Source organism: Leuresthes tenuis, unplaced genomic scaffold, assembly GCF_036924035.1.
Source record: "Leuresthes tenuis unplaced genomic scaffold, fLeuTen1.0.hap1 SCAF_6, whole genome shotgun sequence".
Classification (NCBI taxonomy): domain Eukaryota; kingdom Metazoa; phylum Chordata; class Actinopteri; order Atheriniformes; family Atherinopsidae; genus Leuresthes; species Leuresthes tenuis.
In genome coordinates this window covers 6,399,056-6,423,130 of record NW_027325360.1, presented here as the reverse complement: position 1 = coordinate 6,423,130, position 24,075 = coordinate 6,399,056, and the positions used below count along the sequence as shown (strand labels likewise).

Here is a 24,075-nt window from a genome sequence, read left to right as displayed (position 1 = left end):
TGAAGATTTATGACTGCACGTTACTGATGGCAACATCAACATATTCATAAATATGGATAGGAGGGGAGCCTCATCTGCTATTCTTGACATGCTGTAAAAGAAACGGCAAATGTTCTGCATCGTACAAAAAGGATCCCGCCCTACCTCCTATGAGCTGTCCCTAGGCACCACTCCGGAACTCTGTGGGAATGAATTTCCAGCAGATAATCTCTATTGTAAGGTCCTTTTCCAAGAGATTCTCAGATGCTGAGGTGTGAAACGGACTTTGGTAGAAACACTACTTTCCCAAAGAATGAGTACTGATGGCAACATCAACATATTCATAACTATGGATAGGAGGGGAGCCTCATCTGCTATTCTTGACATGCTGTAAAAGAAACGGCAAATGTTCTGCATCGTACAAAAAGCATCCCGCCCTACCTCTTATAAGCTGTCCCTAGGCACCAGTCTAGGAGCCCCCCGAAATCTGTTTAGCATGCACAGCTTCAGTTTCCGTAGTGTAGTGGTTATCACGTTCGCCTCACACGCGAAAGGTCCTCAGTTCGAAACTGGGCGGAAACATTGCTAGCTCTATTATTATTTATTTCATTCTCGTGTGAAGTTGTATGACTGCACGTTACTGATGGCAACATCAACATATTCATAAATATGGATAGGAGGGGAGCCTCATCTGCTATTCTTGACATGCTGTAAAAGAAACGGCAAATGTTCTGCATCGTACAAAAAGGATCCCGCCCTACCTCCTATGAGCTGTCCCTAGGCACCACTCCGGAACTCTGTGGGAATGAATTTCCAGCAGATAATCTCTATTGTAAGGTCCTTTTTCGCAGATTTCCAAGAGATTCTCCGATGCTGAGGTGTGAAACGGACTTTGGTAGAAACACTACTTTCCCAAAGAATGAGTACTGATGGCAACATCAACATATTCATAACTATGGATAGGAGGGGAGCCTCATCTGCTATTCTTGACATGCTGTAAAAGAAACGGCAAATGTTCTGCATCGTACAAAAAGGATCCCGCCCTACCTCCTATGAGCTGTCCCTAGGCACCACTCCGGAACTCTGTGGGAATGAATTTCCAGCAGATAATCTCTATTGTAAGGTCCTTTTTCGCAGATTTCCAAGAGATTCTCCGATGCTGAGGTGTGAAACGGACTTTGGTAGAAACACTACTTTCCCAAAGAATGAGTACTGATGGCAACATCAACATATTCATAACTATGGATAGGAGGGGAGCCTCATCTGCTATTCTTGACATGCTGTAAAAGAAACGGCAAATGTTCTGCATCGTACAAAAAGCATCCCGCCCTACCTCCTTTGAGCTGTCCCTAGGCACCAGTCTACGTGCCGCCCAAAATCTGTTTGATATGCACAGCTTCAGTTTCCGTAGTGTAGTGGTTATCACGTTCGCCTAACACGCGAAAGGTCCTCAGTTCAAAACTGGGCGGAAACATTACTAGCTCCAAATCTCTTTATTTCATTCTTGTGTGAAGATTTATGACTGCACGTTACTGATGGCAATATCAACATATTCATAACTAAGGATAAGAGGGGAGCCTCATCTGCTATTCTTGACATGCTGTAAAAGAAACGGCAAATGTTCTGCATCGTACAAAAAGGATCCCGCCCTACCTCCTATGAGCTGTCCCTAGGCACCACTCCGGAACTCTGTGGCAATGAATTTCCAGCAGATAATCTCTATTGTAAGGTCCTTTTCCAAGAGATTCTCAGATGCTGAGGTGTGAAACGGACTTTGGTAGAAACACTACTTTCCTCTGATGATGTTGATGTCCTCTGTTCGAAACATCAACATATTCATAACTATGGATAGGAGGGGAGCCTCATCTGCTATTCTTGACATGCTGTAAAAGCATCCCGCCCTACCTCCTATGAGCTGTCCATAGGCACCACTCCGGAAGTCTGTGAGAATGAATTTCCAGCAGATAATCTCTATTGTAAGGTCCTTTTTCGCAGATTTCCAAGAGATTCTCCAATGCTGAGGTGTGAAACGGACTTTGGTAGAAACACTACTTTCCCAAAGAATGAGTACTGATGGCAACATCAACATATTCATAACTATGGATAGGAGGGGAGCCTCATCTGCTATTCTTGACATGCTGTAAAAGAAACGGCAAATGTTCTGCATCGTACAAAAAGGATCCCGCCCTACCTCCTATGAGCTGTCCCTAGGCACCACTCCGGAACTCTGTGGGAATGAATTTCCAGCAGATAATCTCTATTGTAAGGTCCTTTTTCGCAGATTTCCAAGAGATTCTCCGATGCTGAGGTGTGAAACGGACTTTGGTAGAAACACTACTTTCCCAAAGAATGAGTACTGATGGCAACATCAACATATTCATAACTATGGATAGGAGGGGAGCCTCATCTGCTATTCTTGACATGCTGTAAAAGAAACGGCAAATGTTCTGCATCGTACAAAAAGCATCCCGCCCTACCTCCTTTGAGCTGTCCCTAGGCACCACTCCGGAACTCTGTGGGAATGAATTTCCAGCAGATAATCTCTATTGTAAGGTCCTTTTTCGCAGATTTCCAAGAGATTCTCCGATGCTGAGGTGTGAAACGGACTTTGGTAGAAACACTACTTTCCCAAAGAATGAGTACTGATGGCAACATCAACATATTCATAACTATGGATAGGAGGGGAGCCTCATCTGCTATTCTTGACATGCTGTAAAAGAAACGGCAAATGTTCTGCATCGTACAAAAAGCATCCCGCCCTACCTCCTTTGAGCTGTCCCTAGGCACCAGTCTACGTGCCGCCCAAAATCTGTTTGATATGCACAGCTTCAGTTTCCGTAGTGTAGTGGTTATCACGTTCGCCTAACACGCGAAAGGTCCTCAGTTCAAAACTGGGCGGAAACATTACTAGCTCCAAATCTCTTTATTTCATTCTTGTGTGAAGATTTATGACTGCACGTTACTGATGGCAATATCAACATATTCATAACTAAGGATAAGAGGGGAGCCTCATCTGCTATTCTTGACATGCTGTAAAAGAAACGGCAAATGTTCTGCATCGTACAAAAAGGATCCCGCCCTACCTCCTATGAGCTGTCCCTAGGCACCACTCCGGAACTCTGTGGGAATGAATTTCCAGCAGATAATCTCTATTGTAAGGTCCTTTTCCAAGAGATTCTCAGATGCTGAGGTGTGAAACGGACTTTGGTAGAAACACTACTTTCCCAAAGAATGAGTACTGATGGCAATATCAACATATTCATAACTAAGGATAAGAGGGGAGCCTCATCTGCTATTCTTGACATGCTGTAAAAGAAACGGCAAATGTTCTGCATCGTACAAAAAGGATCCCGCCCTACCTCCTATGAGCTGTCCCTAGGCACCACTCCGGAACTCTGTGGGAATGAATTTCCAGCAGATAATCTCTATTGTAAGGTCCTTTTCCAAGAGATTCTCAGATGCTGAGGTGTGAAACGGACTTTGGTAGAAACACTACTTTCCCAAAGAATGAGTACTGATGGCAACATCAACATATTCATAACTATGGATAGGAGGGGAGCCTCATCTGCTATTCTTGACATGCTGTAAAAGAAACGGCAAATGTTCTGCATCGTACAAAAAGCATCCCGCCCTACCTCTTATAAGCTGTCCCTAGGCACCAGTCTAGGAGCCCCCCGAAATCTGTTTAGCATGCACAGCTTCAGTTTCCGTAGTGTAGTGGTTATCACGTTCGCCTCACACGCGAAATGTCCTCAGTTCGAAACTGGGCGGAAACATTGCTAGCTCTATTATTATTTATTTCATTCTCGTGTGAAGTTGTATGACTGCACGTTACTGATGGCAACATCAACATATTCATAAATATGGATAGGAGGGGAGCCTCATCTGCTATTCTTGACATGCTGTAAAAGAAACGGCAAATGTTCTGCATCGTACAAAAAGGATCCCGCCCTACCTCCTATGAGCTGTCCCTAGGCACCACTCCGGAACTCTGTGGGAATGAATTTCCAGCAGATAATCTCTATTGTAAGGTCCTTTTCCAAGAGATTCTCCGATGCTGAGGTGTGAAACGGACTTTGGTAGAAACACTACTTTCCCAAAGAATGAGTACTGATGGCAACATCAACATATTCATAACTATGGATAGGAGGGGAGCCTCATCTGCTATTCTTGACATGCTGTAAAAGAAACGGCAAATGTTCTGCATCGTACAAAAAGCATCCCGCCCTACCTCCTTTGAGCTGTCCCTAGGCACCAGTCTACGTGCCGCCCAAAATCTGTTTGATATGCACAGCTTCAGTTTCCGTAGTGTAGTGGTTATCACGTTCGCCTAACACGCGAAAGGTCCTCAGTTCAAAACTGGGCGGAAACATTACTAGCTCCAAATCTCTTTATTTCATTCTTGTGTGAAGATTTATGACTGCACGTTACTGATGGCAATATCAACATATTCATAACTATGGATAAGAGGGGAGCCTCATCTGCTATTCTTGACATGCTGTAAAAGAAACGGCAAATGTTCTGCATCGTACAAAAAGGATCCCGCCCTACCTCCTATGAGCTGTCCCTAGGCACCACTCCGGAACTCTGTGGGAATGAATTTCCAGCAGATAATCTCTATTGTAAGGTCCTTTTCCAAGAGATTCTCAGATGCTGAGGTGTGAAACGGACTTTGGTAGAAACACTACTTTCCTCTGATGATGTTGATGTCCTCTGTTCGAAACATCAACATATTCATAACTATGGATAGGAGGGGAGCCTCATCTGCTATTCTTGACATGCTGTAAAAGCATCCCGCCCTACCTCCTATGAGCTGTCCATAGGCACCACTCCGGAAGTCTGTGAGAATGAATTTCCAGCAGATAATCTCTATTGTAAGGTCCTTTTTCGCAGATTTCCAAGAGATTCTCCAATGCTGAGGTGTGAAACGGACTTTGGTAGAAACACTACTTTCCCAAAGAATGAGTACTGATGGCAACATCAACATATTCATAACTATGGATAGGAGGGGAGCCTCATCTGCTATTCTTGACATGCTGTAAAAGAAACGGCAAATGTTCTGCATCGTACAAAAAGCATCCCGCCCTACCTCTTATAAGCTGTCCCTAGGCACCAGTCTAGGAGCCCCCCGAAATCTGTTTAGCATGCACAGCTTCAGTTTCCGTAGTGTAGTGGTTATCACGTTCGCCTCACACGCGAAAGGTCCTCAGTTCGAAACTGGGCGGAAACATTGCTAGCTCTATTATTATTTATTTCATTCTCGTGTGAAGTTGTATGACTGCACGTTACTGATGGCAACATCAACATATTCATAAATATGGATAGGAGGGGAGCCTCATCTGCTATTCTTGACATGCTGTAAAAGAAACGGCAAATGTTCTGCATCGTACAAAAAGGATCCCGCCCTACCTCCTATGAGCTGTCCCTAGGCACCACTCCGGAACTCTGTGGGAATGAATTTCCAGCAGATAATCTCTATTGTAAGGTCCTTTTTCGCAGATTTCCAAGAGATTCTCCGATGCTGAGGTGTGAAACGGACTTTGGTAGAAACACTACTTTCCCAAAGAATGAGTACTGATGGCAACATCAACATATTCATAACTATGGATAGGAGGGGAGCCTCATCTGCTATTCTTGACATGCTGTAAAAGAAACGGCAAATGTTCTGCATCGTACAAAAAGCATCCCGCCCTACCTCCTTTGAGCTGTCCCTAGGCACCAGTCTACGTGCCGCCCAAAATCTGTTTGGTATGCACAGCTTCAGTTTCCGTAGTGTAGTGGTTATCACGTTCGCCTAACACGCGAAAGGTCCTCAGTTCAAAACTGGGCGGAAACATTACTAGCTCCAAATCTCTTTATTTCATTCTTGTGTGAAGATTTATGACTGCACGTTACTGATGGCAACATCAACATATTCATAACTATGGATAGGAGGGGAGCCTCATCTGCTATTCTTGACATGCTGTAAAAGAAACGGCAAATGTTCTGCATCGTACAAAAAGCATCCCGCCCTACCTCTTATAAGCTGTCCCTAGGCACCAGTCTAGGAGCCCCCCGAAATCTGTTTAGCATGCACAGCTTCAGTTTCCGTAGTGTAGTGGTTATCACGTTCGCCTCACACGCGAAAGGTCCTCAGTTCGAAACTGGGCGGAAACATTGCTAGCTCTATTATTATTTATTTCATTCTCGTGTGAAGTTGTATGACTGCACGTTACTGATGGCAACATCAACATATTCATAACTATGGATAGGAGGGGAGCCTCATCTGCTATTCTTGACATGCTGTAAAAGAAACGGCAAATGTTCTGCATCGTACAAAAAGGATCCCGCCCTACCTCCTATGAGCTGTCCCTAGGCACCACTCCGGAACTCTGTGGGAATGAATTTCCAGCAGATAATCTCTATTGTAAGGTCCTTTTTCGCAGATTTCCAAGAGATTCTCCGATGCTGAGGTGTGAAACGGACTTTGGTAGAAACACTACTTTCCCAAAGAATGAGTACTGATGGCAACATCAACATATTCATAACTATGGATAGGAGGGGAGCCTCATCTGCTATTCTTGACATGCTGTAAAAGAAACGGCAAATGTTCTGCATCGTACAAAAAGCATCCCGCCCTACCTCCTTTGAGCTGTCCCTAGGCACCAGTCTACGTGCCGCCCAAAATCTGTTTGATATGCACAGCTTCAGTTTCCGTAGTGTAGTGGTTATCACGTTCGCCTAACACGCGAAAGGTCCTCAGTTCAAAACTGGGCGGAAACATTACTAGCTCCAAATCTCTTTATTTCATTCTTGTGTGAAGATTTATGACTGCACGTTACTGATGGCAATATCAACATATTCATAACTAAGGATAAGAGGGGAGCCTCATCTGCTATTCTTGACATGCTGTAAAAGAAACGGCAAATGTTCTGCATCGTACAAAAAGGATCCCGCCCTACCTCCTATGAGCTGTCCCTAGGCACCACTCCGGAACTCTGTGGGAATGAATTTCCAGCAGATAATCTCTATTGTAAGGTCCTTTTCCAAGAGATTCTCAGATGCTGAGGTGTGAAACGGACTTTGGTAGAAACACTACTTTCCCAAAGAATGAGTACTGATGGCAACATCAACATATTCATAACTATGGATAGGAGGGGAGCCTCATCTGCTATTCTTGACATGCTGTAAAAGAAACGGCAAATGTTCTGCATCGTACAAAAAGGATCCCGCCCTACCTCCTATGAGCTGTCCCTAGGCACCACTCCGGAACTCTGTGGGAATTAATTTCCAGCAGATAATCTCTATTGTAAGGTCCTTTTTCGCAGATTTCCAAGAGATTCTCCGATGCTGAGGTGTGAAACGGACTTTGGTAGAAACACTACTTTCCCAAAGAATGAGTACTGATGGCAACATCAACATATTCATAACTATGGATAGGAGGGGAGCCTCATCTGCTATTCTTGACATGCTGTAAAAGAAACGGCAAATGTTCTGCATCGTACAAAAAGCATCCCGCCCTACCTCCTTTGAGCTGTCCCTAGGCACCAGTCTACGTGCCGCCCAAAATCTGTTTGATATGCACAGCTTCAGTTTCCGTAGTGTAGTGGTTATCACGTTCGCCTAACACGCGAAAGGTCCTCAGTTCAAAACTGGGCGGAAACATTACTAGCTCCAAATCTCTTTATTTCATTCTTGTGTGAAGATTTATGACTGCACGTTACTGATGGCAATATCAACATATTCATAACTAAGGATAAGAGGGGAGCCTCATCTGCTATTCTTGACATGCTGTAAAAGAAACGGCAAATGTTCTGCATCGTACAAAAAGGATCCCGCCCTACCTCCTATGAGCTGTCCCTAGGCACCACTCCGGAACTCTGTGGGAATGAATTTCCAGCAGATAATCTCTATTGTAAGGTCCTTTTCCAAGAGATTCTCAGATGCTGAGGTGTGAAACGGACTTTGGTAGAAACACTACTTTCCCAAAGAATGAGTACTGATGGCAATATCAACATATTCATAACTAAGGATAAGAGGGGAGCCTCATCTGCTATTCTTGACATGCTGTAAAAGAAACGGCAAATGTTCTGCATCGTACAAAAAGGATCCCGCCCTACCTCCTATGAGCTGTCCCTAGGCACCACTCCGGAACTCTGTGGGAATGAATTTCCAGCAGATAATCTCTATTGTAAGGTCCTTTTCCAAGAGATTCTCAGATGCTGAGGCGTGAAACGGACTTTGGTAGAAACACTACTTTCCCAAAGAATGAGTACTGATGGCAACATCAACATATTCATAACTATGGATAGGAGGGGAGCCTCATCTGCTATTCTTGACATGCTGTAAAAGAAACGGCAAATGTTCTGCATCGTACAAAAAGCATCCCGCCCTACCTCTTATAAGCTGTCCCTAGGCACCAGTCTAGGAGCCCCCCGAAATCTGTTTAGCATGCACAGCTTCAGTTTCCGTAGTGTAGTGGTTATCACGTTCGCCTCACACGCGAAAGGTCCTCAGTTCGAAACTGGGCGGAAACATTGCTAGCTCTATTATTATTTATTTCATTCTCGTGTGAAGTTGTATGACTGCACGTTACTGATGGCAACATCAACATATTCATAAATATGGATAGGAGGGGAGCCTCATCTGCTATTCTTGACATGCTGTAAAAGAAACGGCAAATGTTCTGCATCGTACAAAAAGGATCCCGCCCTACCTCCTATGAGCTGTCCCTAGGCACCACTCCGGAACTCTGTGGGAATGAATTTCCAGCAGATAATCTCTATTGTAAGGTCCTTTTCCAAGAGATTCTCCGATGCTGAGGTGTGAAACGGACTTTGGTAGAAACACTACTTTCCCAAAGAATGAGTACTGATGGCAACATCAACATATTCATAACTATGGATAGGAGGGGAGCCTCATCTGCTATTCTTGACATGCTGTAAAAGAAACGGCAAATGTTCTGCATCGTACAAAAAGGATCCCGCCCTACCTCCTATGAGCTGTCCCTAGGCACCACTCCGGAACTCTGTGGGAATGAATTTCCAGCAGATAATCTCTATTGTAAGGTCCTTTTCCAAGAGATTCTCAGATGCTGAGGTGTGAAACGGACTTTGGTAGAAACACTACTTTCCCAAAGAATGAGTACTGATGGCAACATCAACATATTCATAACTATGGATAGGAGGGGAGCCTCATCTGCTATTCTTGACATGCTGTAAAAGAAACGGCAAATGTTCTGCATCGTACAAAAAGCATCCCGCCCTACCTCTTATAAGCTGTCCCTAGGCACCAGTCTAGGAGCCCCCCGAAATCTGTTTAGCATGCACAGCTTCAGTTTCCGTAGTGTAGTGGTTATCACGTTCGCCTCACACGCGAAAGGTCCTCAGTTCGAAACTGGGCGGAAACATTGCTAGCTCTATTATTATTTATTTCATTCTCGTGTGAAGTTGTATGACTGCACGTTACTGATGGCAACATCAACATATTCATAAATATGGATAGGAGGGGAGCCTCATCTGCTATTCTTGACATGCTGTAAAAGAAACGGCAAATGTTCTGCATCGTACAAAAAGGATCCCGCCCTACCTCCTATGAGCTGTCCCTAGGCACCACTCCGGAACTCTGTGGGAATGAATTTCCAGCAGATAATCTCTATTGTAAGGTCCTTTTTCGCAGATTTCCAAGAGATTCTCCGATGCTGAGGTGTGAAACGGACTTTGGTAGAAACACTACTTTCCCAAAGAATGAGTACTGATGGCAACATCAACATATTCATAACTATGGATAGGAGGGGAGCCTCATCTGCTATTCTTGACATGCTGTAAAAGAAACGGCAAATGTTCTGCATCGTACAAAAAGCATCCCGCCCTACCTCCTTTGAGCTGTCCCTAGGCACCAGTCTACGTGCCGCCCAAAATCTGTTTGGTATGCACAGCTTCAGTTTCCGTAGTGTAGTGGTTATCACGTTCGCCTAACACGCGAAAGGTCCTCAGTTCAAAACTGGGCGGAAACATTACTAGCTCCAAATCTCTTTATTTCATTCTTGTGTGAAGATTTATGACTGCACGTTACTGATGGCAACATCAACATATTCATAACTATGGATAGGAGGGGAGCCTCATCTGCTATTCTTGACATGCTGTAAAAGAAACGGCAAATGTTCTGCATCGTACAAAAAGCATCCCGCCCTACCTCTTATAAGCTGTCCCTAGGCACCAGTCTAGGAGCCCCCCGAAATCTGTTTAGCATGCACAGCTTCAGTTTCCGTAGTGTAGTGGTTATCACGTTCGCCTCACACGCGAAAGGTCCTCAGTTCGAAACTGGGCGGAAACATTGCTAGCTCTATTATTATTTATTTCATTCTCGTGTGAAGTTGTATGACTGCACGTTACTGATGGCAACATCAACATATTCATAACTATGGATAGGAGGGGAGCCTCATCTGCTATTCTTGACATGCTGTAAAAGAAACGGCAAATGTTCTGCATCGTACAAAAAGGATCCCGCCCTACCTCCTATGAGCTGTCCCTAGGCACCACTCCGGAACTCTGTGGGAATGAATTTCCAGCAGATAATCTCTATTGTAAGGTCCTTTTTCGCAGATTTCCAAGAGATTCTCCGATGCTGAGGTGTGAAACGGACTTTGGTAGAAACACTACTTTCCCAAAGAATGAGTACTGATGGCAACATCAACATATTCATAACTATGGATAGGAGGGGAGCCTCATCTGCTATTCTTGACATGCTGTAAAAGAAACGGCAAATGTTCTGCATCGTACAAAAAGCATCCCGCCCTACCTCCTTTGAGCTGTCCCTAGGCACCAGTCTACGTGCCGCCCAAAATCTGTTTGATATGCACAGCTTCAGTTTCCGTAGTGTAGTGGTTATCACGTTCGCCTAACACGCGAAAGGTCCTCAGTTCAAAACTGGGCGGAAACATTACTAGCTCCAAATCTCTTTATTTCATTCTTGTGTGAAGATTTATGACTGCACGTTACTGATGGCAATATCAACATATTCATAACTAAGGATAAGAGGGGAGCCTCATCTGCTATTCTTGACATGCTGTAAAAGAAACGGCAAATGTTCTGCATCGTACAAAAAGGATCCCGCCCTACCTCCTATGAGCTGTCCCTAGGCACCACTCCGGAACTCTGTGGGAATGAATTTCCAGCAGATAATCTCTATTGTAAGGTCCTTTTCCAAGAGATTCTCAGATGCTGAGGTGTGAAACGGACTTTGGTAGAAACACTACTTTCCTCTGATGATGTTGATGTCCTCTGTTCGAAACATCAACATATTCATAACTATGGATAGGAGGGGAGCCTCATCTGCTATTCTTGACATGCTGTAAAAGCATCCCGCCCTACCTCCTATGAGCTGTCCATAGGCACCACTCCGGAAGTCTGTGAGAATGAATTTCCAGCAGATAATCTCTATTGTAAGGTCCTTTTTCGCAGATTTCCAAGAGATTCTCCAATGCTGAGGTGTGAAACGGACTTTGGTAGAAACACTACTTTCCCAAAGAATGAGTACTGATGGCAACATCAACATATTCATAACTATGGATAGGAGGGGAGCCTCATCTGCTATTCTTGACATGCTGTAAAAGAAACGGCAAATGTTCTGCATCGTACAAAAAGGATCCCGCCCTACCTCCTATGAGCTGTCCCTAGGCACCACTCCGGAACTCTGTGGGAATGAATTTCCAGCAGATAATCTCTATTGTAAGGTCCTTTTTCGCAGATTTCCAAGAGATTCTCCGATGCTGAGGTGTGAAACGGACTTTGGTAGAAACACTACTTTCCCAAAGAATGAGTACTGATGGCAACATCAACATATTCATAACTATGGATAGGAGGGGAGCCTCATCTGCTATTCTTGACATGCTGTAAAAGAAACGGCAAATGTTCTGCATCGTACAAAAAGCATCCCGCCCTACCTCCTTTGAGCTGTCCCTAGGCACCACTCCGGAACTCTGTGGGAATGAATTTCCAGCAGATAATCTCTATTGTAAGGTCCTTTTTCGCAGATTTCCAAGAGATTCTCCGATGCTGAGGTGTGAAACGGACTTTGGTAGAAACACTACTTTCCCAAAGAATGAGTACTGATGGCAACATCAACATATTCATAACTATGGATAGGAGGGGAGCCTCATCTGCTATTCTTGACATGCTGTAAAAGAAACGGCAAATGTTCTGCATCGTACAAAAAGCATCCCGCCCTACCTCCTTTGAGCTGTCCCTAGGCACCAGTCTACGTGCCGCCCAAAATCTGTTTGATATGCACAGCTTCAGTTTCCGTAGTGTAGTGGTTATCACGTTCGCCTAACACGCGAAAGGTCCTCAGTTCAAAACTGGGCGGAAACATTACTAGCTCCAAATCTCTTTATTTCATTCTTGTGTGAAGATTTATGACTGCACGTTACTGATGGCAATATCAACATATTCATAACTAAGGATAAGAGGGGAGCCTCATCTGCTATTCTTGACATGCTGTAAAAGAAACGGCAAATGTTCTGCATCGTACAAAAAGGATCCCGCCCTACCTCCTATGAGCTGTCCCTAGGCACCACTCCGGAACTCTGTGGGAATGAATTTCCAGCAGATAATCTCTATTGTAAGGTCCTTTTCCAAGAGATTCTCAGATGCTGAGGTGTGAAACGGACTTTGGTAGAAACACTACTTTCCCAAAGAATGAGTACTGATGGCAATATCAACATATTCATAACTAAGGATAAGAGGGGAGCCTCATCTGCTATTCTTGACATGCTGTAAAAGAAACGGCAAATGTTCTGCATCGTACAAAAAGGATCCCGCCCTACCTCCTATGAGCTGTCCCTAGGCACCACTCCGGAACTCTGTGGGAATGAATTTCCAGCAGATAATCTCTATTGTAAGGTCCTTTTCCAAGAGATTCTCCGATGCTGAGGTGTGAAACGGACTTTGGTAGAAACACTACTTTCCCAAAGAATGAGTACTGATGGCAACATCAACATATTCATAACTATGGATAGGAGGGGAGCCTCATCTGCTATTCTTGACATGCTGTAAAAGAAACGGCAAATGTTCTGCATCGTACAAAAAGCATCCCGCCCTACCTCCTTTGAGCTGTCCCTAGGCACCAGTCTACGTGCCGCCCAAAATCTGTTTGATATGCACAGCTTCAGTTTCCGTAGTGTAGTGGTTATCACGTTCGCCTAACACGCGAAAGGTCCTCAGTTCAAAACTGGGCGGAAACATTACTAGCTCCAAATCTCTTTATTTCATTCTTGTGTGAAGATTTATGACTGCACGTTACTGATGGCAATATCAACATATTCATAACTATGGATAAGAGGGGAGCCTCATCTGCTATTCTTGACATGCTGTAAAAGAAACGGCAAATGTTCTGCATCGTACAAAAAGGATCCCGCCCTACCTCCTATGAGCTGTCCCTAGGCACCACTCCGGAACTCTGTGGGAATGAATTTCCAGCAGATAATCTCTATTGTAAGGTCCTTTTCCAAGAGATTCTCAGATGCTGAGGTGTGAAACGGACTTTGGTAGAAACACTACTTTCCTCTGATGATGTTGATGTCCTCTGTTCGAAACATCAACATATTCATAACTATGGATAGGAGGGGAGCCTCATCTGCTATTCTTGACATGCTGTAAAAGCATCCCGCCCTACCTCCTATGAGCTGTCCATAGGCACCACTCCGGAAGTCTGTGAGAATGAATTTCCAGCAGATAATCTCTATTGTAAGGTCCTTTTTCGCAGATTTCCAAGAGATTCTCCAATGCTGAGGTGTGAAACGGACTTTGGTAGAAACACTACTTTCCCAAAGAATGAGTACTGATGGCAACATCAACATATTCATAACTATGGATAGGAGGGGAGCCTCATCTGCTATTCTTGACATGCTGTAAAAGAAACGGCAAATGTTCTGCATCGTACAAAAAGCATCCCGCCCTACCTCTTATAAGCTGTCCCTAGGCACCAGTCTAGGAGCCCCCCGAAATCTGTTTAGCATGCACAGCTTCAATTTCCGTAGTGTAGTGGTTATCACGTTCGCCTCACACGCGAAAGGTCCTCAGTTCGAAACTGGGCGGAAACATTGCTAGCTCTATTATTATTTATTTCATTCTCGTGTGAAGTTGTATGACTGCACGTTACTGATGGCAACATCAACATATTCATAAATATGGATAGGAGGGGAGCCTCATCTGCTATTCTTGACATGCTGTAAAAGAAACGGCAAATGTTCTGCATCGTACAAAAAGGATCCCGCCCTACCTCCTATGAGCTGTCCCTAGGCACCACTCCGGAACTCTGTGGGAATGAATTTCCAGCAGATAATCTCTATTGTAAGGTCCTTTTTCGCAGATTTCCAAGAGATTCTCCGATGCTGAGGTGTGAAACGGACTTTGGTAGAAACACTACTTTCCCAAAGAATGAGTACTGATGGCAACATCAACATATTCATAACTATGGATAGGAGGGGAGCCTCATCTGCTATTCTTGACATGCTGTAAAAGAAACGGCAAATGTTCTGCATCGTACAAAAAGCATCCCGCCCTACCTCCTTTGAGCTGTCCCTAGGCACCAGTCTACGTGCCGCCCAAAATCTGTTTGGTATGCACAGCTTCAGTTTCCGTAGTGTAGTGGTTATCACGTTCGCCTAACACGCGAAAGGTCCTCAGTTCAAAACTGGGCGGAAACATTACTAGCTCCAAATCTCTTTATTTCATTCTTGTGTGAAGATTTATGACTGCACGTTACTGATGGCAACATCAACATATTCATAACTATGGATAGGAGGGGAGCCTCATCTGCTATTCTTGACATGCTGTAAAAGAAACGGCAAATGTTCTGCATCGTACAAAAAGCATCCCGCCCTACCTCTTATAAGCTGTCCCTAGGCACCAGTCTAGGAGCCCCCCGAAATCTGTTTAGCATGCACAGCTTCAGTTTCCGTAGTGTAGTGGTTATCACGTTCGCCTCACACGCGAAAGGTCCTCAGTTCGAAACTGGGCGGAAACATTGCTAGCTCTATTATTATTTATTTCATTCTCGTGTGAAGTTGTATGACTGCACGTTACTGATGGCAACATCAACATATTCATAACTATGGATAGGAGGGGAGCCTCATCTGCTATTCTTGACATGCTGTAAAAGAAACGGCAAATGTTCTGCATCGTACAAAAAGGATCCCGCCCTACCTCCTATGAGCTGTCCCTAGGCACCACTCCGGAACTCTGTGGGAATGAATTTCCAGCAGATAATCTCTATTGTAAGGTCCTTTTTCGCAGATTTCCAAGAGATTCTCCGATGCTGAGGTGTGAAACGGACTTTGGTAGAAACACTACTTTCCCAAAGAATGAGTACTGATGGCAACATCAACATATTCATAACTATGGATAGGAGGGGAGCCTCATCTGCTATTCTTGACATGCTGTAAAAGAAACGGCAAATGTTCTGCATCGTACAAAAAGCATCCCGCCCTACCTCCTTTGAGCTGTCCCTAGGCACCAGTCTACGTGCCGCCCAAAATCTGTTTGATATGCACAGCTTCAGTTTCCGTAGTGTAGTGGTTATCACGTTCGCCTAACACGCGAAAGGTCCTCAGTTCAAAACTGGGCGGAAACATTACTAGCTCCAAATCTCTTTATTTCATTCTTGTGTGAAGATTTATGACTGCACGTTACTGATGGCAATATCAACATATTCATAACTAAGGATAAGAGGGGAGCCTCATCTGCTATTCTTGACATGCTGTAAAAGAAACGGCAAATGTTCTGCATCGTACAAAAAGGATCCCGCCCTACCTCCTATGAGCTGTCCCTAGGCACCACTCCGGAACTCTGTGGGAATGAATTTCCAGCAGATAATCTCTATTGTAAGGTCCTTTTCCAAGAGATTCTCAGATGCTGAGGTGTGAAACGGACTTTGGTAGAAACACTACTTTCCCAAAGAATGAGTACTGATGGCAACATCAACATATTCATAACTATGGATAGGAGGGGAGCCTCATCTGCTATTCTTGACATGCTGTAAAAGAAACGGCAAATGTTCTGCATCGTACAAAAAGCATCCCGCCCTACCTCCTTTGAGCTGTCCCTAGGCACCAGTCTACGTGCCGCCCAAAATCTGTTTGATATGCACAGCTTCAGTTTCCGTAGTGTAGTGGTTATGACGTTCGCCTAACACGCGAAAGGTCCTCAGTTCAAAACTGGGCGGAAACATTACTAGCTCCAAATCTCTTTATTTCATTCTTGTGTGAAGATTTATGACTGCACGTTACTGATGGCAACATCAACATATTCATAAATATGGATAGGAGGGGAGCCTCATCTGCTATTCTTGACATGCTGTAAAAGAAACGGCAAATGTTCTGCATCGTACAAAAAGGATCCCGCCCTACCTCCTATGAGCTGTCCCTAGGCACCACTCCGGAACTCTGTGGGAATGAATTTCCAGCAGATAATCTCTATTGTAAGGTCCTTTTCCAAGAGATTCTCAGATGCTGAGGTGTGAAACGGACTTTGGTAGAAACACTACTTTCCCAAAGAATGAGTACTGATGGCAACATCAACATATTCATAACTATGGATAGGAGGGGAGCCTCATCTGCTATTCTTGACATGCTGTAAAAGAAACGGCAAATGTTCTGCATCGTACAAAAAGCATCCCGCCCTACCTCTTATAAGCTGTCCCTAGGCACCAGTCTAGGAGCCCCCCGAAATCTGTTTAGCATGCACAGCTTCAGTTTCCGTAGTGTAGTGGTTATCACGTTCGCCTCACACGCGAAAGGTCCTCAGTTCGAAACTGGGCGGAAACATTGCTAGCTCTATTATTATTTATTTCATTCTCGTGTGAAGTTGTATGACTGCACGTTACTGATGGCAACATCAACATATTCATAAATATGGATAGGAGGGGAGCCTCATCTGCTATTCTTGACATGCTGTAAAAGAAACGGCAAATGTTCTGCATCGTACAAAAAGGATCCCGCCCTACCTCCTATGAGCTGTCCCTAGGCACCACTCCGGAACTCTGTGGGAATGAATTTCCAGCAGATAATCTCTATTGTAAGGTCCTTTTTCGCAGATTTCCAAGAGATTCTCCGATGCTGAGGTGTGAAACGGACTTTGGTAGAAACACTACTTTCCCAAAGAATGAGTACTGATGGCAACATCAACATATTCATAACTATGGATAGGAGGGGAGCCTCATCTGCTATTCTTGACATGCTGTAAAAGAAACGGCAAATGTTCTGCATCGTACAAAAAGGATCCCGCCCTACCTCCTATGAGCTGTCCCTAGGCACCACTCCGGAACTCTGTGGGAATGAATTTCCAGCAGATAATCTCTATTGTAAGGTCCTTTTTCGCAGATTTCCAAGAGATTCTCCGATGCTGAGGTGTGAAACGGACTTTGGTAGAAACACTACTTTCCCAAAGAATGAGTACTGATGGCAACATCAACATATTCATAACTATGGATAGGAGGGGAGCCTCATCTGCTATTCTTGACATGCTGTAAAAGAAACGGCAAATGTTCTGCATCGTACAAAAAGCATCCCGCCCTACCTCCTTTGAGCTGTCCCTAGGCACCAGTCTACGTGCCGCCCAAAATCTGTTTGATATGCACAGCTTCAGTTTCCGTAGTGTAGTGGTTATCACGTTCGCCTAACACGCGAAAGGTCCTCAGTTCAAAACTGGGCGGAAACATTACTAGCTCCAAATCTCTTTATTTCATTCTTGTGTGAAGATTTATGACTGCACGTTACTGATGGCAATATCAACATATTCATAACTAAGGATAAGAGGGGAGCCTCATCTGCTATTCTTGACATGCTGTAAAAGAAACGGCAAATGTTCTGCATCGTACAAAAAGGATCCCGCCCTACCTCCTATGAGCTGTCCCTAGGCACCACTCCGGAACTCTGTGGCAATGAATTTCCAGCAGATAATCTCTATTGTAAGGTCCTTTTCCAAGAGATTCTCAGATGCTGAGGTGTGAAACGGACTTTGGTAGAAACACTACTTTCCTCTGATGATGTTGATGTCCTCTGTTCGAAACATCAACATATTCATAACTATGGATAGGAGGGGAGCCTCATCTGCTATTCTTGACATGCTGTAAAAGCATCCCGCCCTACCTCCTATGAGCTGTCCATAGGCACCACTCCGGAAGTCTGTGAGAATGAATTTCCAGCAGATAATCTCTATTGTAAGGTCCTTTTTCGCAGATTTCCAAGAGATTCTCCAATGCTGAGGTGTGAAACGGACTTTGGTAGAAACACTACTTTCCCAAAGAATGAGTACTGATGGCAACATCAACATATTCATAACTATGGATAGGAGGGGAGCCTCATCTGCTATTCTTGACATGCTGTAAAAGAAACGGCAAATGTTCTGCATCGTACAAAAAGGATCCCGCCCTACCTCCTATGAGCTGTCCCTAGGCACCACTCCGGAACTCTGTGGGAATGAATTTCCAGCAGATAATCTCTATTGTAAGGTCCTTTTTCGCAGATTTCCAAGAGATTCTCCGATGCTGAGGTGTGAAACGGACTTTGGTAGAAACACTACTTTCCCAAAGAATGAGTACTGATGGCAACATCAACATATTCATAACTATGGATAGGAGGGGAGCCTCATCTGCTATTCTTGACATGCTGTAAAAGAAACGGCAAATGTTCTGCATCGTACAAAAAGCATCCCGCCCTACCTCCTTTGAGCTGTCCCTAGGCACCACTCCGGAACTCTGTGGGAATGAATTTCCAGCAGATAATCTCTATTGTAAGGTCCTTTTTCGCAGATTTCCAAGAGATTCTCCGATGCTGAGGTGTGAAACGGACTTTGGTAGAAACACTACTTTCCCAAAGAATGAGTACTGATGGCAACATCAACATATTCATAACTATGGATAGGAGGGGAGCCTCATCTGCTATTCTTGACATGCTGTAAAAGAAACGGCAAATGTTCTGCATCGTACAAAAAGCATCCCGCCCTACCTCCTTTGAGCTGTCCCTAGGCACCAGTCTACGTGCCGCCCAAAATCTGTTTGATATGCACAGCTTCAGTTTCCGTAGTGTAGTGGTTATCACGTTCGCCTAACACGCGAAAGGTCCTCAGTTCAAAACTGGGCGGAAACATTACTAGCTCCAAATCTCTTTATTTCATTCTTGTGTGAAGATTTATGACTGCACGTTACTGATGGCAATATCAACATATTCATAACTAAGGATAAGAGGGGAGCCTCATCTGCTATTCTTGACATGCTGTAAAAGAAACGGCAAATGTTCTGCATCGTACAAAAAGGATCCCGCCCTACCTCCTATGAGCTGTCCCTAGGCACCACTCCGGAACTCTGTGGGAATGAATTTCCAGCAGATAATCTCTATTGTAAGGTCCTTTTCCAAGAGATTCTCAGATGCTGAGGTGTGAAACGGACTTTGGTAGAAACACTACTTTCCCAAAGAATGAGTACTGATGGCAATATCAACATATTCATAACTAAGGATAAGAGGGGAGCCTCATCTGCTATTCTTGACATGCTGTAAAAGAAACGGCAAATGTTCTGCATCGTACAAAAAGGATCCCGCCCTACCTCCTATGAGCTGTCCCTAGGCACCACTCCGGAACTCTGTGGGAATGAATTTCCAGCAGATAATCTCTATTGTAAGGTCCTTTTCCAAGAGATTCTCAGATGCTGAGGTGTGAAACGGACTTTGGTAGAAACACTACTTTCCCAAAGAATGAGTACTGATGGCAACATCAACATATTCATAACTATGGATAGGAGGGGAGCCTCATCTGCTATTCTTGACATGCTGTAAAAGAAACGGCAAATGTTCTGCATCGTACAAAAAGCATCCCGCCCTACCTCTTATAAGCTGTCCCTAGGCACCAGTCTAGGAGCCCCCCGAAATCTGTTTAGCATGCACAGCTTCAGTTTCCGTAGTGTAGTGGTTATCACGTTCGCCTCACACGCGAAATGTCCTCAGTTCGAAACTGGGCGGAAACATTGCTAGCTCTATTATTATTTATTTCATTCTCGTGTGAAGTTGTATGACTGCACGTTACTGATGGCAACATCAACATATTCATAAATATGGATAGGAGGGGAGCCTCATCTGCTATTCTTGACATGCTGTAAAAGAAACGGCAAATGTTCTGCATCGTACAAAAAGGATCCCGCCCTACCTCCTATGAGCTGTCCCTAGGCACCACTCCGGAACTCTGTGGGAATGAATTTCCAGCAGATAATCTCTATTGTAAGGTCCTTTTCCAAGAGATTCTCCGATGCTGAGGTGTGAAACGGACTTTGGTAGAAACACTACTTTCCCAAAGAATGAGTACTGATGGCAACATCAACATATTCATAACTATGGATAGGAGGGGAGCCTCATCTGCTATTCTTGACATGCTGTAAAAGAAACGGCAAATGTTCTGCATCGTACAAAAAGCATCCCGCCCTACCTCCTTTGAGCTGTCCCTAGGCACCAGTCTACGTGCCGCCCAAAATCTGTTTGATATGCACAGCTTCAGTTTCCGTAGTGTAGTGGTTATCACGTTCGCCTAACACGCGAAAGGTCCTCAGTTCAAAACTGGGCGGAAACATTACTAGCTCCAAATCTCTTTATTTCATTCTTGTGTGAAGATTTATGACTGCACGTTACTGATGGCAATATCAACATATTCATAACTATGGATAAGAGGGGAGCCTCATCTGCTATTCTTGACATGCTGTAAAAGAAACGGCAAATGTTCTGCATCGTACAAAAAGGATCCCGCCCTACCTCCTATGAGCTGTCCCTAGGCACCACTCCGGAACTCTGTGGGAATGAATTTCCAGCAGATAATCTCTATTGTAAGGTCCTTTTCCAAGAGATTCTCAGATGCTGAGGTGTGAAACGGACTTTGGTAGAAACACTACTTTCCTCTGATGATGTTGATGTCCTCTGTTCGAAACATCAACATATTCATAACTATGGATAGGAGGGGAGCCTCATCTGCTATTCTTGACATGCTGTAAAAGCATCCCGCCCTACCTCCTATGAGCTGTCCATAGGCACCACTCCGGAAGTCTGTGAGAATGAATTTCCAGCAGATAATCTCTATTGTAAGGTCCTTTTTCGCAGATTTCCAAGAGATTCTCCAATGCTGAGGTGTGAAACGGACTTTGGTAGAAACACTACTTTCCCAAAGAATGAGTACTGATGGCAACATCAACATATTCATAACTATGGATAGGAGGGGAGCCTCATCTGCTATTCTTGACATGCTGTAAAAGAAACGGCAAATGTTCTGCATCGTACAAAAAGCATCCCGCCCTACCTCTTATAAGCTGTCCCTAGGCACCAGTCTAGGAGCCCCCCGAAATCTGTTTAGCATGCACAGCTTCAGTTTCCGTAGTGTAGTGGTTATCACGTTCGCCTCACACGCGAAAGGTCCTCAGTTCGAAACTGGGCGGAAACATTGCTAGCTCTATTATTATTTATTTCATTCTCGTGTGAAGTTGTATGACTGCACGTTACTGATGGCAACATCAACATATTCATAAATATGGATAGGAGGGGAGCCTCATCTGCTATTCTTGACATGCTGTAAAAGAAACGGCAAATGTTCTGCATCGTACAAAAAGGATCCCGCCCTACCTCCTATGAGCTGTCCCTAGGCACCACTCCGGAACTCTGTGGGAATGAATTTCCAGCAGATAATCTCTATTGTAAGGTCCTTTTTCGCAGATTTCCAAGAGATTCTCCGATGCTGAGGTGTGAAACGGACTTTGGTAGAAACACTACTTTCCCAAAGAATGAGTACTGATGGCAACATCAACATATTCATAACTATGGATAGGAGGGGAGCCTCATCTGCTATTCTTGACATGCTGTAAAAGAAACGGCAAATGTTCTGCATCGTACAAAAAGCATCCCGCCCTACCTCCTTTGAGCTGTCCCTAGGCACCAGTCTACGTGCCGCCCAAAATCTGTTTGGTATGCACAGCTTCAGTTTCCGTAGTGTAGTGGTTATCACGTTCGCCTAACACGCGAAAGGTCCTCAGTTCAAAACTGGGCGGAAACATTACTAGCTCCAAATCTCTTTATTTCATTCTTGTGTGAAGATTTATGACTGCACGTTACTGATGGCAACATCAACATATTCATAACTATGGATAGGAGGGGAGCCTCATCTGCTATTCTTGACATGCTGTAAAAGAAACGGCAAATGTTCTGCATCGTACAAAAAGCATCCCGCCCTACCTCTTATAAGCTGTCCCTAGGCACCAGTCTAGGAGCCCCCCGAAATCTGTTTAGCATGCACAGCTTCAGTTTCCGTAGTGTAGTGGTTATCACGTTCGCCTCACACGCGAAAGGTCCTCAGTTCGAAACTGGGCGGAAACATTGCTAGCTCTATTATTATTTATTTCATTCTCGTGTGAAGTTGTATGACTGCACGTTACTGATGGCAACATCAACATATTCATAACTATGGATAGGAGGGGAGCCTCATCTGCTATTCTTGACATGCTGTAAAAGAAACGGCAAATGTTCTGCATCGTACAAAAAGGATCCCGCCCTACCTCCTATGAGCTGTCCCTAGGCACCACTCCGGAACTCTGTGGGAATGAATTTCCAGCAGATAATCTCTATTGTAAGGTCCTTTTTCGCAGATTTCCAAGAGATTCTCCGATGCTGAGGTGTGAAACGGACTTTGGTAGAAACACTACTTTCCCAAAGAATGAGTACTGATGGCAACATCAACATATTCATAACTATGGATAGGAGGGGAGCCTCATCTGCTATTCTTGACATGCTGTAAAAGAAACGGCAAATGTTCTGCATCGTACAAAAAGCATCCCGCCCTACCTCCTTTGAGCTGTCCCTAGGCACCAGTCTACGTGCCGCCCAAAATCTGTTTGATATGCACAGCTTCAGTTTCCGTAGTGTAGTGGTTATCACGTTCGCCTAACACGCGAAAGGTCCTCAGTTCAAAACTGGGCGGAAACATTACTAGCTCCAAATCTCTTTATTTCATTCTTGTGTGAAGATTTATGACTGCACGTTACTGATGGCAATATCAACATATTCATAACTAAGGATAAGAGGGGAGCCTCATCTGCTATTCTTGACATGCTGTAAAAGAAACGGCAAATGTTCTGCATCGTACAAAAAGGATCCCGCCCTACCTCCTATGAGCTGTCCCTAGGCACCACTCCGGAACTCTGTGGGAATGAATTTCCAGCAGATAATCTCTATTGTAAGGTCCTTTTCCAAGAGATTCTCAGATGCTGAGGTGTGAAACGGACTTTGGTAGAAACACTACTTTCCCAAAGAATGAGTACTGATGGCAACATCAACATATTCATAACTATGGATAGGAGGGGAGCCTCATCTGCTATTCTTGACATGCTGTAAAAGAAACGGCAAATGTTCTGCATCGTACAAAAAGGATCCCGCCCTACCTCCTATGAGCTGTCCCTAGGCACCACTCCGGAACTCTGTGGGAATTAATTTCCAGCAGATAATCTCTATTGTAAGGTCCTTTTTCGCAGATTTCCAAGAGATTCTCCGATGCTGAGGTGTGAAACGGACTTTGGTAGAAACACTACTTTCCCAAAGAATGAGTACTGATGGCAACATCAACATATTCATAACTATGGATAGGAGGGGAGCCTCATCTGCTATTCTTGACATGCTGTAAAAGAAACGGCAAATGTTCTGCATCGTACAAAAAGCATCCCGCCCTACCTCCTTTGAGCTGTCCCTAGGCACCAGTCTACGTGCCGCCCAAAATCTGTTTGATATGCACAGCTTCAGTTTCCGTAGTGTAGTGGTTATCACGTTCGCCTAACACGCGAAAGGTCCTCAGTTCAAAACTGGGCGGAAACATTACTAGCTCCAAATCTCTTTATTTCATTCTTGTGTGAAGATTTATGACTGCACGTTACTGATGGCAATATCAACATATTCATAACTAAGGATAAGAGGGGAGCCTCATCTGCTATTCTTGACATGCTGTAAAAGAAACGGCAAATGTTCTGCATCGTACAAAAAGGATCCCGCCCTACCTCCTATGAGCTGTCCCTAGGCACCACTCCGGAACTCTGTGGGAATGAATT

The 24,075-nt window shown here is 44.4% G+C and overlaps 31 non-coding genes across 31 annotated transcripts; all 31 read left to right on the top strand.

Moving 5' to 3' along the window:
• The first annotated feature begins 488 nt into the window (after positions 1-488).
• trnav-cac (transfer RNA valine (anticodon CAC)) lies at positions 489-561 on the top strand. Its single transcript has one exon. It is a non-coding gene; the product is annotated as a tRNA-Val (tRNA).
• Positions 562-1,380: 819 nt separating this feature from the next.
• trnav-aac (transfer RNA valine (anticodon AAC)) lies at positions 1,381-1,453 on the top strand. Its single transcript has one exon. It is a non-coding gene; the product is annotated as a tRNA-Val (tRNA).
• A 1,357-nt stretch (positions 1,454-2,810) lies between these two features.
• Positions 2,811-2,883, top strand: trnav-aac (transfer RNA valine (anticodon AAC)). Its single transcript has one exon. It is a non-coding gene; the product is annotated as a tRNA-Val (tRNA).
• Positions 2,884-3,682: 799 nt separating this feature from the next.
• Positions 3,683-3,755, top strand: trnav-cac (transfer RNA valine (anticodon CAC)). The gene has a single exon. It is a non-coding gene; the product is annotated as a tRNA-Val (tRNA).
• Positions 3,756-4,278: 523 nt separating this feature from the next.
• On the top strand, positions 4,279-4,351 carry trnav-aac (transfer RNA valine (anticodon AAC)). The gene has a single exon. It is a non-coding gene; the product is annotated as a tRNA-Val (tRNA).
• Positions 4,352-5,136: 785 nt separating this feature from the next.
• On the top strand, positions 5,137-5,209 carry trnav-cac (transfer RNA valine (anticodon CAC)). The gene has a single exon. It is a non-coding gene; the product is annotated as a tRNA-Val (tRNA).
• A 533-nt stretch (positions 5,210-5,742) lies between these two features.
• Positions 5,743-5,815, top strand: trnav-aac (transfer RNA valine (anticodon AAC)). The gene has a single exon. It is a non-coding gene; the product is annotated as a tRNA-Val (tRNA).
• A 247-nt stretch (positions 5,816-6,062) lies between these two features.
• trnav-cac (transfer RNA valine (anticodon CAC)) lies at positions 6,063-6,135 on the top strand. Its single transcript has one exon. It is a non-coding gene; the product is annotated as a tRNA-Val (tRNA).
• A 533-nt stretch (positions 6,136-6,668) lies between these two features.
• On the top strand, positions 6,669-6,741 carry trnav-aac (transfer RNA valine (anticodon AAC)). The gene has a single exon. It is a non-coding gene; the product is annotated as a tRNA-Val (tRNA).
• An 809-nt stretch (positions 6,742-7,550) lies between these two features.
• On the top strand, positions 7,551-7,623 carry trnav-aac (transfer RNA valine (anticodon AAC)). Its single transcript has one exon. It is a non-coding gene; the product is annotated as a tRNA-Val (tRNA).
• Positions 7,624-8,422: 799 nt separating this feature from the next.
• Positions 8,423-8,495, top strand: trnav-cac (transfer RNA valine (anticodon CAC)). The gene has a single exon. It is a non-coding gene; the product is annotated as a tRNA-Val (tRNA).
• A 799-nt stretch (positions 8,496-9,294) lies between these two features.
• On the top strand, positions 9,295-9,367 carry trnav-cac (transfer RNA valine (anticodon CAC)). The gene has a single exon. It is a non-coding gene; the product is annotated as a tRNA-Val (tRNA).
• Positions 9,368-9,900: 533 nt separating this feature from the next.
• trnav-aac (transfer RNA valine (anticodon AAC)) lies at positions 9,901-9,973 on the top strand. The gene has a single exon. It is a non-coding gene; the product is annotated as a tRNA-Val (tRNA).
• A 247-nt stretch (positions 9,974-10,220) lies between these two features.
• On the top strand, positions 10,221-10,293 carry trnav-cac (transfer RNA valine (anticodon CAC)). Its single transcript has one exon. It is a non-coding gene; the product is annotated as a tRNA-Val (tRNA).
• A 533-nt stretch (positions 10,294-10,826) lies between these two features.
• trnav-aac (transfer RNA valine (anticodon AAC)) lies at positions 10,827-10,899 on the top strand. Its single transcript has one exon. It is a non-coding gene; the product is annotated as a tRNA-Val (tRNA).
• A 1,357-nt stretch (positions 10,900-12,256) lies between these two features.
• On the top strand, positions 12,257-12,329 carry trnav-aac (transfer RNA valine (anticodon AAC)). Its single transcript has one exon. It is a non-coding gene; the product is annotated as a tRNA-Val (tRNA).
• Positions 12,330-13,128: 799 nt separating this feature from the next.
• Positions 13,129-13,201, top strand: trnav-aac (transfer RNA valine (anticodon AAC)). Its single transcript has one exon. It is a non-coding gene; the product is annotated as a tRNA-Val (tRNA).
• A 785-nt stretch (positions 13,202-13,986) lies between these two features.
• On the top strand, positions 13,987-14,059 carry trnav-cac (transfer RNA valine (anticodon CAC)). The gene has a single exon. It is a non-coding gene; the product is annotated as a tRNA-Val (tRNA).
• Positions 14,060-14,592: 533 nt separating this feature from the next.
• On the top strand, positions 14,593-14,665 carry trnav-aac (transfer RNA valine (anticodon AAC)). The gene has a single exon. It is a non-coding gene; the product is annotated as a tRNA-Val (tRNA).
• Positions 14,666-14,912: 247 nt separating this feature from the next.
• trnav-cac (transfer RNA valine (anticodon CAC)) lies at positions 14,913-14,985 on the top strand. Its single transcript has one exon. It is a non-coding gene; the product is annotated as a tRNA-Val (tRNA).
• A 533-nt stretch (positions 14,986-15,518) lies between these two features.
• trnav-aac (transfer RNA valine (anticodon AAC)) lies at positions 15,519-15,591 on the top strand. Its single transcript has one exon. It is a non-coding gene; the product is annotated as a tRNA-Val (tRNA).
• A 1,119-nt stretch (positions 15,592-16,710) lies between these two features.
• Positions 16,711-16,783, top strand: trnav-cac (transfer RNA valine (anticodon CAC)). The gene has a single exon. It is a non-coding gene; the product is annotated as a tRNA-Val (tRNA).
• Positions 16,784-17,602: 819 nt separating this feature from the next.
• On the top strand, positions 17,603-17,675 carry trnav-aac (transfer RNA valine (anticodon AAC)). The gene has a single exon. It is a non-coding gene; the product is annotated as a tRNA-Val (tRNA).
• Positions 17,676-19,032: 1,357 nt separating this feature from the next.
• trnav-aac (transfer RNA valine (anticodon AAC)) lies at positions 19,033-19,105 on the top strand. The gene has a single exon. It is a non-coding gene; the product is annotated as a tRNA-Val (tRNA).
• Positions 19,106-19,904: 799 nt separating this feature from the next.
• trnav-cac (transfer RNA valine (anticodon CAC)) lies at positions 19,905-19,977 on the top strand. The gene has a single exon. It is a non-coding gene; the product is annotated as a tRNA-Val (tRNA).
• Positions 19,978-20,500: 523 nt separating this feature from the next.
• On the top strand, positions 20,501-20,573 carry trnav-aac (transfer RNA valine (anticodon AAC)). The gene has a single exon. It is a non-coding gene; the product is annotated as a tRNA-Val (tRNA).
• Positions 20,574-21,358: 785 nt separating this feature from the next.
• On the top strand, positions 21,359-21,431 carry trnav-cac (transfer RNA valine (anticodon CAC)). The gene has a single exon. It is a non-coding gene; the product is annotated as a tRNA-Val (tRNA).
• A 533-nt stretch (positions 21,432-21,964) lies between these two features.
• Positions 21,965-22,037, top strand: trnav-aac (transfer RNA valine (anticodon AAC)). Its single transcript has one exon. It is a non-coding gene; the product is annotated as a tRNA-Val (tRNA).
• A 247-nt stretch (positions 22,038-22,284) lies between these two features.
• On the top strand, positions 22,285-22,357 carry trnav-cac (transfer RNA valine (anticodon CAC)). The gene has a single exon. It is a non-coding gene; the product is annotated as a tRNA-Val (tRNA).
• Positions 22,358-22,890: 533 nt separating this feature from the next.
• On the top strand, positions 22,891-22,963 carry trnav-aac (transfer RNA valine (anticodon AAC)). Its single transcript has one exon. It is a non-coding gene; the product is annotated as a tRNA-Val (tRNA).
• Positions 22,964-23,772: 809 nt separating this feature from the next.
• On the top strand, positions 23,773-23,845 carry trnav-aac (transfer RNA valine (anticodon AAC)). Its single transcript has one exon. It is a non-coding gene; the product is annotated as a tRNA-Val (tRNA).
• Positions 23,846-24,075: the final 230 nt, after the last annotated feature.